Below are 7,423 nucleotides of genomic sequence, written 5' to 3'. Positions count from 1 at the left end.
CCACCATCTTTTTTTCTGGGGACCAGCACCCTTCCCCTGCTGTGTTTTTTTAAGAAAAACCTCTGTGTATTAGCAAAAAACATTGGATGTGACTCTTCAATTAATTTGTTAAAATGTAATTCATTACAGTGGGCCTGCAATCTTCTGACCTCTTTGCTAACGACCTCCATTAAGTCCTGCATGTCCCCAGGCTTATCCACCAAAGTTGCCCATTTAATGTGTCGGAGGTTGTTGGTTGGGACCACGTCTAATGTCATAACACCCCTTTCCTGGTTGGATGAGCTTTCACCCTGGTCCAGATTAAAGAACAAGCACAACGGATTGTGGTCACTCTCCAATCTCGGTGTCACTTTCATATCTACTACTTTGTGCCAGTCTCTAACGTCTATAAGGATGTAGGCTATCCGACTACTTGACCTCGCATTATCAAAGGTGTGCATACCCTGTAGGTCAGAGGGGGTGCGGCCATTTACTGCCCTCAACCCCCTAGCCAAGCACAAACTCTTCACCTGTATTGCCACTTCTGTCCATTTCTTTACCACCGATAGATCCAGTTGGGGAACTCCCCATTTGGTATCTTCCTCTAGGGCCAATTCATTATCCTCAAGTCCTAGTGGTTCAAAAGTTGTATTCATGTCTCCCCCCACTAAGGTAGTGTAATGTGTAGGAAGAGTCTCTAAATCATTATCCAGTGCCCCTACCACGTCCGAGGCTTTACCCCCTTGTGTTCCCCTGGCATAGATGTTATATAAAACCATGTTTTGGCCATTAGCCCAAGTAATCACAATTGGGAGTAGGTCACAGTTGCTGACATGCCTCTGCTTAATGGTACATTGTAGGGATTGACGTACCCATATGGTTAAACCCCCTGAGGGCCGCCCTTTAATATTCTTTTTCGCAGGGACAAAAAAATTTAAAAAGCCCTGCCGAAAGACAGGTGCCACTGCCCAGGTTTCCTGTAGCATAATAACATCATGGCGATCAATGAATTCACATCATTCGGGGGTCTCTAGTTTATGGTGAATTCCCACCAGATTCCAGGAAATAAGTTTAAGACTAGCTTTCATCTGGGTAGTCCTCTCTTGTAGAGGTGCAACCTGCAAAGGGTGGGTCGAGGGGAATGAGGGGCTACTTTCCCCATTACATACAGTGGTGCGGGGAGTCGGTGGCAAATACTCTGCTATACTAGGAGAATCTTCACTGGAGCTAGATGTCTTACCATCACTAGAATTTGTTTCTAGGGGCTTCACAGCGAAATCTGTTCCACTCTCTTGAAAGTCTGCAACGATATCATTTTCTATGCTCATCCGCCCTTTCAGTCAATCACATTCATTAAGACCAGAAAGGGCCGAGAACCTATTTTCCATTGGGATGCCCCAATTATTCCTTATATCAGGGATTTTGGCTTTTTTTAGTACAGGGTTCCATTTAGTTTTCAGCATTGTTGGTTTAGAGTATTCCCCCCTTTTTTTGTATAAAAGAAATCCAGTGTTAGCGGTACTATTTCAGTGGATCTACGCTGGGGGGGGGGGTATATATTTGCTAGAATGTTTGGCAACACTTCCGGATCAGAAAGGTGTAACACCACACAATCCCCCTTAAATTTTTTAGTGCCACCCCCAGATCCATTCAACTCTTCTAGCTTTAACTACTTCTTGCGCCAACTGGTCCCTACCTCCCGGGGTAAAGGCCATATTCCTTGATAACCAATGGAGTGATTTATTTAGCAGGGAAGGGATGTTCTCTACTTGCCCTGGTTCCAAATGGGGGACATTTGCCAAAACCAATATTATGGGGGATGCCTCTACAATTAGTTCTACAGGCCCCTTCTCTAGATTAGAATCTGCCATTCTGTCCCTTTGACTCAACCCCTCAGAATCACCAATGTTGATATCTAAATCCCTAGGGCCCCCCTCTCTAGATCAGTAGTCACCATGGGGATCAGAGGAGTGTTTTCAAGTAATTCTAACCTGGGGGCAGTTTGGGTATTTTTCGATTCAACTATAAGTGTTTTTGGCATTGGAGTGTTCGCTTTTTCTTCTATTGATTTTTGCAGAAGACCCCCCAGCCTATTCACCTCTTCCGTGAGCTGATCTATTTTACTTAGGAGAGGCTTAGTTATAGTTTTAATCTTGTTATCTAGGGCATTTAGCAAATTCTTGAATTGGTCTTCATCCAAGTGTACCTTCCCTCCAGAAGTACCCCTTGTGTCTTTGCCAATATTTTCTAGGGGGGATGCATCAGGACGTTTTTTACTTGAGCGGAGTCCGCCCCGTTTTGATGTGCTCTTCTCCCCTCCCCTTACTACTCTTGGTGCAGGGACCGGTGCAGGGGGCTCCTCTTCTAGCAGTATTATTTCTTCGTCAGGTGTACTCTCAGGAACTGAGCCAACAATAGCTACTAGAAGCTGAGTCAATGAGTTGTTCTCCGGTGTCTGAAACACCTCATTACTAATGTCAAAAGCAGGAGTAGGTAAAGGCGTGTTGCCAAATGGCAATTCAGGTGAAAGGCTCAACCCCAGTGATGATCTCCTGTCATTGTTAATTTTTGCAACTTTCTGAACCATATAATTATCAATGGTATTGAGTGGGACATTTGATTTTACTTTAGACATGCTGAAACGCAGCTTTTTCGAATAACACCTAGATAAATCCGTGTTATGTAGGTCTCAGGGAGGTGTCTCGGCCACTGCAGGTATATCTGGAGATGATGACTTACTTGAAGAATTTGGTCAGAGTTCAGGGCCCTGTCCCTGTCTCTTCCTGCCGATGAGGGCCGCAGAGGGCCCGCCCTTTGCCCGGGCTTAGCCCCGGGCGCTCCCGCGCGCTCCCGCGACGCGGGGGTGAAACTGGTCTTATGCGCCGCCTGGCGCGATGTGCTGGGCGTCTCCCGCCGCACAGCCTGGCGGGAGATGTAGTTCAGGGCCCCCCTCCGCTCGGCGGCCGCTACTCGATCTTAATTGCGGCGGCGGGAGGGGGACGCGAACAGGCAGGCACCAGGATTCTCGGCAGTTCTCTGGGGGCGAGGCAGGCTTTCTCGCTGGTCTCTCACAGGCCAAAAGGGTAGCTGGGTCAATTTCCACGGCGTCAGGTGTAGGACTCACATGTCGTCTGTATTTGTAGACATTATATGTTAAGGGTGAACGGTCAGGAGAAACAGAAAGTCACAATATAAACCATAGCACAATGAATAGGGTTGTCTGTACTAACAATTCTTTAGTAATTCCTAGAGAAGCCCTTCTTTGTAATCTCGTAATAACAAGAGATTGAGAAAGAAACAATAAGGATCTAAACACATGACTTGCAGATGCATGCAGCCCCTTCATGTAGGTAAATAGATCAGTGTCCTGTAATAGAAGGTTTACAACTTCTGAACCGGAAGTAACAATATGCCCCTAGTGTCAAAAGCAGTGTCCCACTTACCTATCTACATAAAATACAAATCTGTGATCTTCATTTCATACGATGTCCTTTGCAGTAGGCACATTAATCCGTCTATGCTACTTTATGTGTCAAAACTGTGATTGGACAAAACACAGAGCCCTCCCGGGACTGCATTAATCACCAGAGTTATTTTACCACTAATATAATCCCATAATCATTGCTTGGCACACAGAGATCTCTGCAGCAGGTGTCTTAACCCTATAAACCAGTTTAAAATTCAGCCTCTTTGTGACCACTTAAGTAAGCCAGAACAAATGTGCAGTCATGTTTGTCATTGTTGCCAATTACTTTGCAGCAGATATTTTTGTAATAAATGTATAAGCTGAGTGTCAGACTCTACTTTTGAAGCACCGCCCCTTGTGACTCCACCCCTTTTCCTCTTCCACAACTTGACTCACAATTTAAAGGTGCCTGGGATACTTTTTTGCCAAATCCAGCACTGGGAAGTGGCCAATAGATTGCAATGTGTGTTACTCTGTCCACAACCTCCCAGACACTTGAAGAAGTGTTATGTTATGTTATGTTAATAACACTTCTATAACGCACAGCTGCCCCAGCCAAGGGGCGTCCCGGCGCTTAAGGTACGCCTCTGCATGGGACTCTGCTCCTAACCTCCCAGACACTTGGGGGGCGCGGCGGGGGTAGGACTAGGACTCTGCATATGACTCTGCTCCTCACCTCCCAGACACTTGTAGGAGTAGGAGTATGCCTCTGCACAGGACTCTGCTCCTAACCTTCAAGACACTTGTAGTAGTTGGAGTACGCCTCTGCATAGGACTCTGCTCCTAATTTACCAGACACTTGCAGGAGTACACCTCTGCATGGGACTCTGCTTCTAACCTCCCAGACACTTTTAGGAGTAGGAGTACGCCTTTGCATGGGACTCTGCTTCTAACCTCCCAGACACTTTTCGGAGTAGGAGTACGCCTCTGCATGAGACTCTGCTCCTAATCTCCCAGACACTTGTAGTAGTAAGAGTACTCTTCTGTATGGGACTCTGTCCCTAACCTCCAGACACGTGTTGGAGTAGGAGTACGCCTCTGCATAGGACTCTGCTCCTAATTTCCCAGACACTTGTAGTAGTAGGAGTATGCCTCTGCATGGGACTCTGCTCGTAACCTTCCAGACACTTAGGGGGGGGGGGGGTAGGAGTAGGCCTCTGCGCATGACTCATCTCCTAACCTCCAAGACACTTGCAGGAGTACGCCTCTGAATGGGACTCTGCTCCTAACCTCCCAGACACTTGTACGAATAGGAGTATGCGTCTGCATGGGACTCTGCTGCTAACCTCCCAGACAACAGGGGGGGGGGGGGGTAGGAGTAGGCCTCTGCGTAGGTCTCTGTTCCTAAATTCCCAGACACTTGTAGGAGTAGGAGTACGCCTCTGCATGGGACTCTGTTCCTAACCTCCAGACACGTGTTGGAGTAGGAGTACGCCTCTGCATAGGACTCTGCTCCTAATTTCCCAGACACTTGTAGTAGTAGGAGTATGCCTCTGCATGGGACTCTGCTCGTAACCTTCCAGACACTTAGGGGGGGGCGGGTAGGAGTAGGCCTCTGCGCATGACTCTTCTCCTAACCTCCAAGACACTTGCAGGAGTACGCCTCTGAATGGGACTCTGCTCCTAACCTCCCAGACACTTGTAGGAATAGGAGTATGCGTCTGCATGGGACTCTGCTGCTAACCTCCCAGACAACAGAGGGGGGGGGGCGGTAGGAGTAGGCCTCTGCGTAGGCCTCTGTTCCTAAATTCCCAGACACTTGTAGGAGTACACCTCTGCATTGGAGTTGGCTCCTAACCTCCCAGACACTTGTAGGAGTAGGAGTACGCCTCTGCATGGGACTCTGCTCCTAACCTCCCAGACACTTAGGGGGAGGGGTTAGGAGTACGCCTCTGTATGGGACTCTGTTCCTAACCTCCAGACACGTGTTGGAGTAGGAGTACGCCTCTGCATAGGACTCTGCTCCTAATTTCCCAGACACTTGTAGTAGTAGGAGTATGCCTCTGCATGGGACTCTGCTCGTAACCTTCCAGACACTTAGGGGGGGGGGGGTAGGAGTAGGCCTCTGCGCATGACTCTTCTCCTAACCTCCAAGACACTTGCAGGAGTACGCCTCTGAATGGGACTCTGCTCCTAACCTCCCAGACACTTGTACGAATAGGAGTATGCGTCTGCATGGGACTCTGCTGCTAACCTCCCAGACAACAGGGGGGGGGGGAGGGTAGGAGTAGGCCTCTGCGTAGGTCTCTGTTCCTAAATTCCCAGACACTTGTAGGAGTAGGAGTACGCCTCTGCATGGGACTCTGTTCCTAACCTCCAGACACGTGTTGGAGTAGAAGTACGCCTCTGCATAGGACTCTGCTCCTAATTTCCCAGACACTTGTAGTAGTAGGAGTATGCCTCTGCATGGGACTCTGCCCGTAACCTTCCAGACACTTAGGGGGGGGGGGTAGGAGTAGGCCTCTGCGCATGACTCTTCTCCTAACCTCCAAGACACTTGCAGGAGTACGCCTCTAAATGGGACTCTGCTCCTAACCTCCCAGACACTTGTAGGAATAGGAGTATGCGTCTGAATGGGACTCTGCTGCTAACCTCCCAGACAACAGAGGGGAGGCGGTAGGAGTAGGCCTCTGCGTAGGCCTCTGTTCCTAAATTCCCAGACACTTGTAGGAGTACACCTCTGCATTGGAGTTGGCTCCTAACCTCCCAGACACTTGTAGTAGTAGGAGTACGCCTCTGCATGGAACTCTGCTCCTAACCTCCCAGACACATAGGGGCGGGGTTAGGAGTACGCCTCTGCATGGGACTCTGCTGCTAACGTCCCAGACCCTTAGAGGAATAGGAGTAGGCCTCTGCAGAGTTCTCTGCCCCTAACCTCCTAGACACTTCGGGGAGTGGGAATAGGCCTCTGAACCGCTGAGATCCCTGTTAATAACAGTGATTTAGATATGGAAATACTGCTTTATTGCGATAGATCTGAGCTAAGCATGCTACACCCAGGCCGTGTTGCCTTACAAACTAACGAACCTATCAGAGCTAACCTATAATAATGTCTACATTATGCCTAGAACATTTGTACCTCATTTTTACTGTCCCCGTTGGCCCCCATTGTGTGAGCTAGTGGTCATAACTTTTGTACTGAATTGCCTTTCTTACCTTACTGTTCATTTTCTAAATTAACAGCAATAGCTTCCCAATCACATATTGTTTTTTTATCCATGTGACATAATTGTCTTCTACCTAACCTATTCTCACTGGGATAAAGTTGCCTGTTCTTGCCCGCATTGTTCTTCTTTAAGCAATCCTGTTGTCTGTTTCCTAAAATGCTGGCAAGGCTTCGGACACCCATACAGACTAGCTCTCAAATTGTGTTCTGCCTGTTTTTTCGGTGAATGTATTTTAGCCTTATTTTCAATTCCCCACGCACCTTTTCCAAGTAACTCCACATCCCATTAAATAACATCTGCACCCCATCCTGACAAAATAAACCAGAGGATTCTTAAGTAACCGCGTAATGCTGGAAGCATCCTATTCCATCAGTGGAACGAATCCCATGAACTAGGTATTCCCTTCTCCTAAGTATTATCAATAACAGCTTTAGGCGTGCGCTAGACTATCTTAGGAAAGAGGAACAGGCAGATCAATCAGCCAGTCTTTTACACTGTAAACGCATTGAGATTTCTTCTAATGACAATGATCAGATCCTCTTTTCAACAAGGGGAACCGGGAGCTTTTTAAACAGGTCCTGCATACAGGCTCCTAGGTAGTATGAGAAAAACAGGGGGTATGCAGTTCCTAGGAGTGAGGGAGAATTCAGGTCTGTCTAAAAAGTGCCCTCACACACCCCGAAGGATGCCATGCTTCATCATTGAGCCTACTCCTCGTCAAGCCGGCGCTGCAAAGCCCGACGGGAACCCGCGAACGGGCTCGTTGGTGGAGATCCTTTGTTGATCAAGCTGTAGGGTGAGTGCTGGTGTG

Source organism: Lissotriton vulgaris, unplaced genomic scaffold, assembly GCF_964263255.1.
Source record: "Lissotriton vulgaris unplaced genomic scaffold, aLisVul1.2 SCAFFOLD_1537, whole genome shotgun sequence".
In the NCBI taxonomy this organism is placed as follows: domain Eukaryota; kingdom Metazoa; phylum Chordata; class Amphibia; order Caudata; family Salamandridae; genus Lissotriton; species Lissotriton vulgaris.
The sequence above is the reverse complement of the archived record's forward strand: the minus strand, read 5'-3'. Positions refer to the sequence as shown.